The sequence below is a fragment of the Callospermophilus lateralis genome, unplaced genomic scaffold (genome assembly GCF_048772815.1).
Source record: "Callospermophilus lateralis isolate mCalLat2 unplaced genomic scaffold, mCalLat2.hap1 Scaffold_89, whole genome shotgun sequence".
In the NCBI taxonomy this organism is placed as follows: domain Eukaryota; kingdom Metazoa; phylum Chordata; class Mammalia; order Rodentia; family Sciuridae; genus Callospermophilus; species Callospermophilus lateralis.
This window is the reverse complement of record NW_027517018.1, coordinates 3123797-3136721: the sequence shown is the minus strand read 5'-3', so window position 1 is coordinate 3136721 and position 12925 is coordinate 3123797. Positions and strand designations below refer to the sequence as shown.

The 12925-nt window shown below is 44.2% G+C and overlaps 1 pseudogene; it reads left to right on the top strand.

Moving 5' to 3' along the window:
- The first annotated feature begins 3426 nt into the window (after nucleotides 1-3426).
- Nucleotides 3427-3941, top strand: LOC143387864 (ankyrin repeat domain-containing protein 50 pseudogene; annotated as a pseudogene).
- Nucleotides 3942-12925: the final 8984 nt, after the last annotated feature.

Below are 12925 nucleotides of genomic sequence, written 5' to 3'. Positions count from 1 at the left end.
AAAGGTGTGTTGGGGGGAATCTCATGTAAATCTATAAATCGAGATAAGATATCAGTTGAGGAGAGGGATCAGGGGGAGGGAGCAAGCGATAAAAAAGACAAATACTGGTTAATGCTACTGGCCAAATTGTTACATTGTGTTCATGTATGAATATGTTACAACAAATCCCCCATTATGTACAACTATAATGTGCCAGTAAAACTATTAAAACAAATAAGCTGTTTAAATCATAATTCATAGTTTCATAAAATCAACTTTCATCTAATTATGGAAAAACTGAACTTTACTGTCATTTTGGTTGTGTTCTGGAAAAAGATCCACCAAATTAAGGGTACATAAGTCAAAGCTAAACATTAAGCCTTATGTCATAAATAAGCAATATGGGAGAGTAAGCACAAGCAGGTCTATTTGGTTGAGTTTCTACTTACGTATTGTACTTTGAAATTCCTAAAACCAGGGAGATTGGCTTGGCATTTTGGGAAACATACCAGAAAAGAGGAGAACTTTGCATTTTAGCCAAAACAACCAAAATAATAAATGCACTAGGTTTCCCACTCCGTCGGTTGACACACACCTATTTTCCCAGGAGAAACCCGGGATCTAGACCTCGGGAGGGTGCAGGGCGAGCCAACAGCGGGCGCCCTGCACACAGCGAGGTGGCCGGCGGCGCTACAGCGGAGCGTCCTGAATGGGCGGGCTGCGGCGGCCCTGCAACGTCCCCCACTCTGCCCATCCCTCATGGAGTTCTGGTCTGGGAAAGCATCCCCGCAATTCAGTGGAGAGAACGGCGACCAGGCCTGCGCGGGGCTGCCAACCCAGTGGCCTCGGAGGCGCCCAGCGAGGGAGGGAGGCTGCCCGCAGGACAAAGGCAGGCTCATGGCCCAGGGAGGCTGCGACTACCCAGCGCTCAGGTGGCGAGAACGCACCACCGCCCTGTCCTCCGGCCCCCGCCCCCGTAGAAAGGCGGAGACCTGACGCCCGCCCCGAAAGGCGCCCCCGAAGAGCGGCAGCGGGTCCCAAGCTGTTACGGATGCCCGGGCACTGGCCGCCAGGGAAGCGGGGAAAGGCCTTAGGGGCGGGGCCTGAGCAGCCCAAGGGAACTGCCAGGGCAAGGGAAGCTAGCAGGGCCACGGGGGCGGGGCGCTCGCCAGCGAGTGAAGAAGGGCCGACGCCAGGGGCGTGGCCTGGTCGGGCGGGTGAGGCAGGTTAGACGGCGAAGGCGGGGCCTGTGCAGCCCAACCAGACCTGCCTGGTAGAGCGAAGCTAGGAGGGTCACGGGGGCAGGGCGCCCGCCAGCGAGTGAAGAAGGGCCAAAGCCAGGGGCATGGCCTGGTCGGGCGGGTGGAGGCGGTCGGGCGGGAGAGGCAGGTTGGACGGCTAAGGCGGGGCCTCGAGGGCGGGCGGGGCCTGGGGCGGAGCTTCAGCGGCGGGGCGGAGCCGGCAGGTCCAGGCTGCCCCAGACAGTCAATGCCCTGATGGCAGCGGTGGCGGACGCTGGCCTGTAGGGGTGGGGAGCTGCAAGGCCCGGGCTGCTGGGGCAGCTGGAGCTGGCCGGGAGCCAAGAGGCGGATCTGCAGCTGGGAGCGCACCCCAGGCCAGCAGAGGAGGTGGCTGCAGCCGGATCCGGAAGCGCTGCAATCGGCAGAATCTCCCGCAGCCAGTGCCTGAGGCGGCGGCGGTGGCAGGGCCCAGGTACCAAGGGGCCGCGGTGGCATGGCCGCGGTGCCCAGGGGCAGCGGCGGGGGGATCGAGGCTTTCCCTCGGTCGGCAGCGCGTGGCTGCAACGGGGCTGGCGGAGACCCGCTTCCCCTCGGCGCCATCCCCGCTCAGGTGCGCCCCGCTCCGCGGGCCTGGAGGGTTGGGGGCGCCGTGCTGGACATTGGCCGCGGCCCTCACGGGGGCTCCGAGGACCCCGCACTCTCCCGCGGACACACCCTAGGGGCGGGGCGGGGCAGGCGGCGGCGGGCGTGTGGGGCGGGGGACCACGGTGCGGGGCACGGCCTCTGCTGGGCGGCCAGCCTCGGCGACCCGGGCACCGGACTCGGACCCTTTTGTCTGCAGGCCCAGCTGGACTCGGGCTGCCCTGCCAGCACCTCTGCCCCGCGCTTGTGCTCCGGAGGAGTTCGCGGCTGCGAACCGACCCCATCCTGCGTGTCGCCCTTGGTGCAGCGGGGGAAGGAGTCACACTGTAGTGTGTTTGATTTATCATTTGTGGAAGGGATCCTCGCCTTCCCTTTTCTGTTAACCAGTTCCCATCCAGCCGCAACCCTGGGGTTCTTCTCCTAGATTTTGCAAACTACCAACAAAGAAGTGTGGCGAGTTCAGTAGACAGCCTCTGACTGCTGTGCCCGGCGGGCTGAGAGCGCTTCCTTGGAGCGCTGTTCCACCTCAGAGCCTTTGGGCCAAAATGAAGAGTGTCACTCCATGTTTATCAGGTCTCTTTTTCTCCCTTTCTAGGGTGAAAAGGTTTCAAAAATCGATATTAAATTATTAATATCTGGCTGCTTGGGAATTACAACCATAGAAGAAAATAATGCAAAAGGGAAATGGAACGAATATCTTTGAGGGTTAAGTGTCCTAACTTCTTGAAAGTGCCAGAGATGAGGTGTATAGATTTTTGAGATTAATGGGTGAACTGTAGATAATCTTTTAATATATGGTATTTTGGACTAAGATATTTTTTTTATTTCGTTTTAGTTCCTTATGGAAATTGTGGATTACCTGGACATCTTAAGACCCAGGAACCCATTTAGTAAGAATCTGCTGTCTTGAGAAATGCATTTTATGAATGCTTTGAATTAAGAAAGTGTAAACAGTGGTTTGTCATTTCTGCCACATAAGGGATAATCTGAATCAGTTCCCTTGCAGTTGCCCAGATGCCTAAACCTGGCAAGAACTAGTACTTGGAGTGGTCATCCTTCAACAAGAAACATAGAGCTACCTATGTACTATATAAATGCTATCTCTTTGATGGCATTTAAGATAATGGACAACTTTTCTACATCTAATTTTCATACACACAATTAACACTGGAGTTTGAAGAAGCATTTGTTATATATTGAAAGACTGAATTTTCTCTTTTTGAGTTTTCCTGATTTATTATTTCATGTGTATGCTTCAAATCTCCACAGTCACATAAACTCCAGACATAAGGATGGAGCTATATGACCCATCAAGATATACAAAAACTATTGGCAAGCTTTGGAACCAGTTGTTTTTGCATCTGTTCAACAATGAATATATTCTCTGCTAATCAAGAATATGGAAGCAAATACAGTCATGCACATTGTATTGATAAATTGTGACTGTTGAATTTTTCTGTAACTGGTTACTTTTGTCATTCAAATGCAAGTTATTTCCAAATGGATATAAAGACTATATTGGTGTATCTAGCTCCTAGCCAGTGTTGAAGATAGAAAACCTATTATGACTAATCCTTGGGAAGAAAAGGTCTGCAAAATGCCTAGACGAGTTTACTGCAAGGGAAGCAGTTTTACTGTAGGGAGTGGGTTTTCCACAAGGTTCAGCATTGCCTCCAGGAGAAAAGAAGCTGCTACAGTAGTGCTGTCAACACACCGTCCCTTGTGATGAATTCTGGGAATAATGCTGGTGCTGTCTCAGGAAAGGCAGCTGCCTGGGGTGTGTTGTTGGTAGGAGGGCCTGGTAGTGGCAAGACAGCCCTGTGTACTAAACTCTTATGGCCAAGTTCACCTACAAGCTTGCAGAGAGATTTACCTTGCCAGGCTTTGGCCTTTCATTTCTGCAAAGCCCAGGACTCTGATACTTTGTATGTTGGAGGGTTCGTTAGAAGTCTGGTTGCCCAAATATGCCACAGTGGACTACTCCAAGGATATGAGGACAAGATGCGAGACCCAGCCGTTCAAAGCCTCTTTCAGCCTGGGGAATGTGAGAGGAACCCAGCAGAAGCATTCAAAAGGTAACAGCAAAGAATGCTGTTTGGTTTTCTGTGCAACAATTAGAGACTTTTAGCTAGGTTTTTTTTTTTTTTTTGAGGTACTTTTACTAGTGCTGTGCAGTTGGGCTTAATCAGTGGTTTTGAGTACAACTGTTTATTTTAGTATGGGAAGAAACAGAACTTTGTATTGCACAATATATAGATTAAAAATAAGTCTTAACTGTTCTTGTTTAACAACAGAATGTTCCATTTCTAACGGTAACTGTCAGTGGTCAGGGGAGTCTTTTCTTACGATAAAGAAGAACAGTTAGCTGCCTGGAAACCAGGCCTCATTTTCAGGGAGGATGAACTATCTATACTATGAGCTGAAGTAGGAGAACTCTCAATGTAGAAGCCATTAACTTTTTGCTTATAGCATATTATTTTTTACATGAAAATTTCTCCTTAAAAGGTGTCATAGGCATTGAGAATCTGAAGAAAATTTGCTAATGTGTTTTTGGGATTATTCCCGTATTAACTTATTGAAAAGTTGAATTATAAGTTTATGTGATATTTATAACATAGTGAAAATTTGGGATTATTTTAGTGCTTTTAGTGAGTGGTGCAGAGAACATTCCCCCCTCCCCCCACAGTTTTAGTTAAGCATTTGTTCATGGTGAGTGGACTGATCTAAGCAAGTTGCTTTTTGAAGTGGCTGCAGATTCAAAATTTGCTCAAGAAAACATAATTTCTTGAAAATATAATTTTTGCCTGTCACTTCCTTGGTCATTGTGAAAGTAGCAATTGGTCATTGTGTGCTGGCTCTTGCCTCCCTTCTACTTGAATGACTCATTTTGTCACACACCTTTTTCTTCCCATATTAACTAGGATTTATCAGGTAAAAGTTTGTGCCCCAAGGATTATGGAGCACTGTGCACTGGAGGTTTGTATGAGTGTGTCTCCAGGAGGACTTGGAAGAGTTTTGAGTAGCTCTGAAAAGGATGCTTGTTTTTATGGCCTCCTAAAATCTAGTGTTATGAAATTTATAAAGTTTGAAGGTATATTGATAATCTTTAGTAATTATAGCAAACAGTATGTTAGACATTTTTCTAATAGTTTTATAAATATTAAACTATTTCATTTTCATAATGTTCTGTGAGGTAATTCCCATTTACATATGAGGAAACTGAGGGGTGGAAAGTGAAGTAAACTGTCCAATCTAGTTAAGGGGCATTTGAGGTATATCTCTCCATATTTGTAATAACAGGTTTCTTTTAAGGACTTGATGAAAAGAGGAGTGATGTAGATGTTGGTGTGCAGTGAAGTTGGAGAGTGAGGGCTGGCACACAGTGTGGCTAAGAATCAGGAATGATAGTGTAGAACTTAAACTTGGGAGGGGTTATTCAACTCACAGAGTCTTGCTTTTGAGAAGTATAGGACTCTTGGGGTCTTTTAATATGTCAGTGCTGTCCAGTGGAAGTGAGGGTGCATCTTTTGGTCATCAAAATCAGGCTTAAAACTGTTACATCACTCACCAGTCTATGAGGATATCTGAGTTAATGCTTGTGGCACGGACGGGAGATGGCAGGTGTGATGGAGCGGGTCCATTGTGCAGTCACTATCATTGAGCCAGTGAGGGAGTCTTGAAAATAAAACTTTCCCTTTTAGGAGACAATGGTCTCTACCCAAAAACATCTTTTATTACTTTTTCTCAAGATAACCATCAATAGTGAAGACCTGAGTTTTAATCTCTTTGTCATCAGTAAGTTCATAGACTATTTGGATGACACCTAAAACAATTACTTTCAAAGAATTCAAGAAGACCCTAATTAATTAAAATTATATAATTTTGTAATTTAGTGAAATGCATATATAAATTTCTAATACCTAAATGTTTAAAATCCTGATAACTATATATTTTTGATGTTCTAATACTTAAGCATACCTCTCACTATAGTATCATTGATTTTTCTAAAGAAATTTTTCTCTTACTCAGTTGTTCCTCATATTTTCTTTTTCTTGTGTAATTTACAGTTATTATCTAATTGAAGGGAAGAAAGAAGCATTTAGAGCTGTGTGTGAAAACCACACCAGCACTGCTTTTCTGATTGACAGTAGGTGCTATTCTTGATAGTGGGTGCTAATCGCTTTGTCTTTCCATCCTATATTTTCTATGTCTACACTTGCTTGCCCTTTTACCACATTAACCAGTAAGAAATCCCTCACTGGATGCTGCCCCTCCATCAGGGATTTCTCACCCTCCAGAATGGAGAACTAAATAAACCTCTTCTGTTTATAAATTTCCCATTCTCTGGTATTTTGTTGCAGAAGCAGAAAATTGACTAAGTCAACTGACTTGTTAAATAGGTCCTTCAAGGGGATTTTAATAGGAACATATTCTATCAGGGCATGTATAGTTGTAATTTAACAGCCAGACCATGGGACAGAGGACCATTGTTTTCAAGGAGTTGTGGTATTTTGAGGGAGATAGAAGTAGCTATGTGATGAGATGAAATATAAATATAAGCAAAGATACACAAAATCTTTTTTTCACTTTAAACAAAAACAAAATCCAAAACCAGCTTTTATATTGTTATTTTCTTAACATTTAAAATTTGATAATGTTGATAGTTCCACATAATCATGTGAAATAATTTATTAGTAGTGAGAAATTGATAAAGAAAAAAACCCTTATTCTCAGATCCATTAAGCTGGGGAACTTTCAGAGAAGTGATTTAGTAATAGATGCTTTTTTAGCCACTTACTTTTTCTTCAGTTTTTCTTTCTATTTTTCCCTATATTTCACTCTTAATACTAGGTGAAACACATAATATCGTATGCTGACTTCTTACATGCAATGATAAGACTGTGTATTCACATTAAGTACCAACTTACAGAGATTCCGTTTTCCTAAATAACAAAGAGAGGTAAGAGGAATTTCACATTATTCTAGTTCCATACCTTCATGTTCCCTTCGGACTTGGCACAGCATGTCATTTCTTAGATTTAGTTGTCATGAATTTTTTTTAATATCAATTTTATTTTTTAAAATATTTTTAGTTGTAGATGGACACAGTACTTTTATTTTATTTAGTTACCTTTTTGTGGTGCTGTGGATCAAGCCCAGTCCCTCATATGTGCTAGGCGAGTGCTCTACCACTGAGCCCCAGTCCAAATATTCTTTTAGTTGTTGATGGACCTTTATTTATTTATATGCAATGCTGGGAATTGAACCCAGGGCCTCATACATAGTAGGCACGTGCTCTACTAGTGAGCCACAACTCTAGCCCTAACATCATTAATTCTTAACTGCAAATATTGAGAGCAAAAGCTGTGTGTTTTTAAGAACAGTTCATAAAAAAAATGTCCTGTTCATGTCAGAGCCTGTGTTCATTTCAGGCCAACATCTGCAGGACCAGGAGTGAGTCTTCTGTGTGTGGCATGGCTTCCTATGTCACCCTGTGGAGTAGGAAGAAAGAGTGTCTTCAGGGCACCCCAGATGTAGCATAGACAGAATGAAACTGTGATGAAAATTTAAGATCAGTTGTCTAGGTTTTGAGAGTTCAGCAGGAAACTTGAGTCCATGGTGGAAGGCAGCGTGGCTTGGTAGGACAAGATGGCAAACTGGGAGACCACCCTGACACTTGTTGTTGTGTCAAATAAGAGTCCCTCAATGATGGACTGTTCTTTCCCAGCTTTTTATCTGTTTTTGTAGCATTGATGGTTCTTCACTTCACTCTCTCTCAACTTCTACCTTGAGTTGTCCTCACACCTCTTCTGTTAGGCATCTGTTGTATCTCATACCCCTTCTGTTAGGCTTCTTTATGACATCATTTCTGATGAAATTTTTATATGGACCCTAGTGCTTTGTGTGGCACTTTACATATCATAATGCCAGCTGTCCTCTGAGGGAGAGCAGCACACAATGCTGCTGCCCATCTAGACTGTCACAGCCTAGCTGAAAGAATGCCCAAGCTCTTCATAAGAGAAAACAGAGGTAGTTGATGATTTAGGTCAGTTTTAATTGCAGACCAGGCTGGTATGGTGATTAATTGATTGACATGCTGTCTGCTGTAGAGCGTGCATGAATATGGCATCAGTCCAGGGAGTTTTAAGTGGCCAGATAGTTGTCTCATGTCTCAACTGGCTCCAAGTTTTTTTGGCACAGTCAACAAAGGGGCTCAAGAGCAGGAGGGCTGCTGCCTTCTTGCCCTCGCTTGTGGAGTATTTTCTCCACAGAATATTCTCCTTCCGTAATCCATCTCATATACCTGGTACTATTTCAGATAGCCATCACTGTCAATGCTCAAATATTGTCAGATGAAAAGATCACTGAAGAGTTTTGGGACTGTCCAAATTTAAAATAAAACAAATCGGTGTATTTTCAAAAACAGTTTTCCCAGTCTGAGTCCATTTTCCACTGTGGTCCTCTGGCTTTTGACTTGGAGCTGTGTGGGGTGGACTCCAGGGTGGATTTCCATTCATTCTGAGCTCCCACCCCCTCCTCTGGCCCTTTCTCTCCATGCTGGGTTGGTTCCTGGGCCTCACAGAGAAGCACCTTCTGCTTTGTTGTGGTGCTCTTGGCCACTTGCTGAGCCTGTTGTCCTGGGCCTCGGCCACCTGTGCTTTGGTGGCTCAACATGTTGGCCCTATTTGCATTTTGGTCTGCTCAAAGCCCGCCACACTCTCAGTTCTGCTCTGCAGTGCTGTGCTTTTATTCACTTTGGATAAGTCAGGTTTTTTGCTTGTTTGCGTAGGCCAGAGAGAATCCAGTTGTACACTATAAATTCAATATATTCTCTGCCCAATTCAGGAAGTTTCACACACATATTCCGATTTTTGTGTGTTCCTGGGACAAAAAATAAAAATGTCCATTTTGACAGTATTGGATTCCTACTCCCCCGAAGTGGGTCAGCTGCTGTTTGTGTGGGGGAGGGGGCAGGTGCTACATCTACATGCTCTGATCTGAGCCAAGCCCTGTCCCTGCTTTATAAGACACCGTTTCATTTATTTCATTTATTTAACAGGTCCCTGGAGAGCAGTTTAGTTTATTTCTCTCTAGAACCCAAACCAAAAAGTCACACAGTGGGCCATATTCAGTATTTGGACACAGTGAAGTGGGGCAACACTGCAAAGATGGTAGGAAGCAAAATGGATGCGTTGTGGGTACAAGATGCAGAGTGTGCATAAAAAAGTCCAAGTATGTCAGGAAATTAAGAAAGTAACTAATGTAGGGGGAAAATTTTATAGGAAGTCCTATATTAGAGTTCTCCTGAAAAACCACTAACAAATAGATTTATTATAAGGAATTAGCTGACAGTTATGGAGGGTCAGAAGTTCCAGCTTCTGTAATTAGCAGGCTACAGACCTGGAAAAACAATTCAGAGGCCTGAAAATCAACAGAGCTGGTAGGTGAGGTATTAGTCTGAAAGTCGGCATTCTCTAAACCCTAGAAGGACTGAGTTTTTTGAGTCTGAAAACAGGAAAGGCTGGTATCCCATCTCAGGCAGTCAGGTGGCCATATCAGCTCTCTCTTGTAGTCAGGCCTTCAACTGCTTGGGTAAATGACCCCCCACAGGAGGGGAGCAGTCTGCTCACTGGTCCACTGATTCAGAACCACCCTCACTGACATGCCCAGAGCAATGTTTGACCAGTGCCTGAGCAACCCCTGGCCCAGCCAGATTAACACATGAAATTAAACTAAAACAGCTCCCTTGGAGCTGAGTGTGAGCCAGCAATGAACTGTTGAATTTACTTTTACAGATGTGACACTGGAATGAATGAGAATTGTTCTGGATATCAACACTAAAATACAGCTACTTGTTCATTCATTCAGTCAGTAAGTATTTATAGATCATCACTTTTTGTAGGGTCCTTTGCTAACTGCTAAAGATCTAATGGTGAGTGATGTGAAGGTGGTTCCTTCTTCTCCAGTTCCTTGGTTCCTTAGTTAATTACAGTAGTGATGGACTTTGATGGCTGTTCTACCAGTATAGATGTTGAGATTCTTACCTGGTAGCTTTAGAGCAGTGTGTCGCAAAGACCTGCCTGCATAAGTGAAACCTGGGCTGAACTCCAGGGAGTGCAGAAGAGGGGTGAACACTCTAGCAGGAGAGCAGACAGCTGAGCAGGTCCAACATGTGAAGGGCTCTGTGCCCAGAGCCAGGAGCTCTCCAAGGAGGTGAGTGCGCTCACCAAGAGCCGATGGCTGGTCCTGTCCTAGAAGACAGCAATGCAGGGTTTTGACTCAGTGGTACTAGGAGCAGATGGCACCTTCCATGGAAATGAGCTGGTCTAAGAGCACTGGAACCTCCAGGTACCAACTGGGAAGAAGACATCCGAGTAACAAGTTTCTTTCCTAAATGAATTGCTCAGTGTTATGCAAATTAAGGAAAGCATCAGCCCCTGAGTTCTGACTAGGCTGACTTCTTGCTGCTCCACAGTGAGCTGCAGGTTTTGTTTTTTCAGAGGCAGATTAACAGTAGTGATTTATTAGTTTTATTTGCATTCAGTGAAATTGACTCTTTGTGGAATACACTTCTGTAAGTTTGACAGATACACAGAGTCATGAATCCTCCCCAGTGATGATCAGAGCAGCTGTCACACCCACATTCCCATTTGCTTGTCTTTTATAGAACCCTGCCCTCATGCCAACCTTTGTAACCACTGACCTGTCCTTATAATTTTGTTGGTCTAAGTATCATATACATGCAGTCTTACATGCAGTCTTCTGAATCTAGGTCCTTTCATTTACAGATTGCATTTAAGACTCATCCACGTTGTATGAGGTATTGAGTTTTTTCCTTTAATGACAGAGTGGCCTTCTCTTGTATGGATACTTAGTTAAGAAAATCTGGGTTGTTCCCAGTTTGGAGGATTATAAATCAAGCTACTATTAACATTTATGTACATATTAGTGTGTGTGTGTGTGTGTGTGTGTGTGTGTGTGTGTTTGTGTGTGTGTGGCTGTGAATTTCAGTTAGTAATACCAGAAAGGGGGATTGCTGAGTCATGATAGGTGCATGTTAGGAAGCTCTAACCTCACAAGTGATTGTGCAGGTGGAGGTGGCTGTGTGCATGTTCTGTAGTGGCCCAGACCCTTGCTGTTTTCAGGATTCATTCAGTTCAGAGAGTCTATGGTATCTCCTGGTTCTAGTTTTGATTTGAATTTCCCTAATTATAAATTTCCCTCATTAATTAATAATTTTGAACATTTTTATGTTAAATATAACACTGGAATGAATGAACACTGTTCTGGATATCAAGTATAAAATAAAACCTAATCTGCCTCTGAAAAACCAAACCTTCAGCTTACTGTGTAGCAAGGAGTCAGCCTCGTCAGAACTCAGGGGAGTGACACTGTCCTTAATTTGTATAACACTGAGCACTTTATGACACCCCTGTATCTTTTCTGAAGTGTCTGTTTCAGTCTTCTTCCTATTAAAAAAATAGATTTTTTATTATTGTTTGAGGGTTCTTCATGTATTCTGAATGTAAGTCTTCAATCTGAAATATATTCTGTCAGTCTTTTGTTTGACTTTTTATTCTTGTATCAGTGTCTGAAAGTTAATTTTGATACAGATAAAAGTTTTCAATTTATTTTTCTTTTGTGGATCCTACTTTTGGGGTAGGGTCTGAAAACTGCTTACCTAACTCAAAATCACAAAAAGATTTTCCTAGGTGGTTTATAGTTCAACACTGAAGCCTGTGATCCATTCTGAGCTTATTTTTGTATGAAGGGTGAGATATGGGTCCAGGATCCTCTTTTTTGCATCTGGACATCAAGTTGTTATCATTTGTTCAGCATCATTTGTGGAAAAAACTTGTCCTTATTCAATTGGCTACCTTTGCAGCTTCGTAAAACATTAGCTTCCTGTGTTAATGCTGACCTATTTTTATAGTATCTGTGTGTGTCTACAGCAAATACCAGGCTGTCTTGATTACACTAGCTTTATCGTGAACCTCAAAAATGGGTAGTATACATTCGTCAACTTTGGTCCTCTTTTGCAATAATTTTTATCGTTTTAGATTTTTATGATTGCTTGTTGAATTCAGAATATGTTATGGAAACAATTGAGGTAGAAGTAAGTCATTCTTGAACCTGCAGGTGAGCCCCTCATATTTTCCTGTGGGGCCTTCAGCGTGGGGATGAAGGGGGAGGTAGGCAATTTGAGGGTTGGTATGGTTGCCGGCTGCCCCCTCTGGTGATACCTTGTGCTTGGCGTGGGGTTGATTTCCAAGTGGTTTTACTCCTTCTCTGTCTCCTAGATGCTCTCAAACACTTCTTTCCTCATACCTCCCCTCAGTGGGGTGGTGGAGAGGGTGGTGGCTTCTTTCCCAGTAAGCCAACATTGTACCCTTTGCTCTTGGGGGTGGATGGTCTTGGCAGTCCTGTCCCTCCCTTGCTGTGGGCTGCCCCCTATTTGATGGTTCCCTGGGGCAGTAGTGCTTTCTTCCCCCTTCCCCCTAAGGCTTTTCTATGGAGTGTGGTTGGGGAAGAGTCTGAGGAGGAATCTCCTTCCCAGTGCTTCCCAGCCAGGACTGTTGTTGTTTAACCGATGAAGACATAGATGAAGCCCGCGGGGTCAGTGGAGAAGGTCAGATGGAGGATGTGAACCCTCCCCCTCCTTTTATCTGAGGTCCCCGGGGCTCCACTCTGCTCTTCCTCCTCTAGTCTGTATTTCCCCCAAGATCCCTGTGGGTTCTGCCCCAAGGACAAGTGCTGGCTTCTCTGCAGTTGTGTTTTTCTCCCTGGATTTTGGACTTCATGGTGGCCCTGTGACCAAAGCTTTCTGATAGATTCAAAAAAGTCTTGAACTTATGACTTGTCTAGCTTGCTTTGCTGTGAAGCCAAGAGGAATGCCTTTCTAGTTCCCTATACCTGAGGAGGTGACCCAGAGTGTGTGTGGGAACCTGCAGTTCAACAGTAACAGTTTGAACTCCGAGAAGATTATTGTCCTGTAAATCTGAATATGTATCATCTATTAGTATATTCCTTATAATTTATTTCCAGCAGGTTTAAAAAGCTAA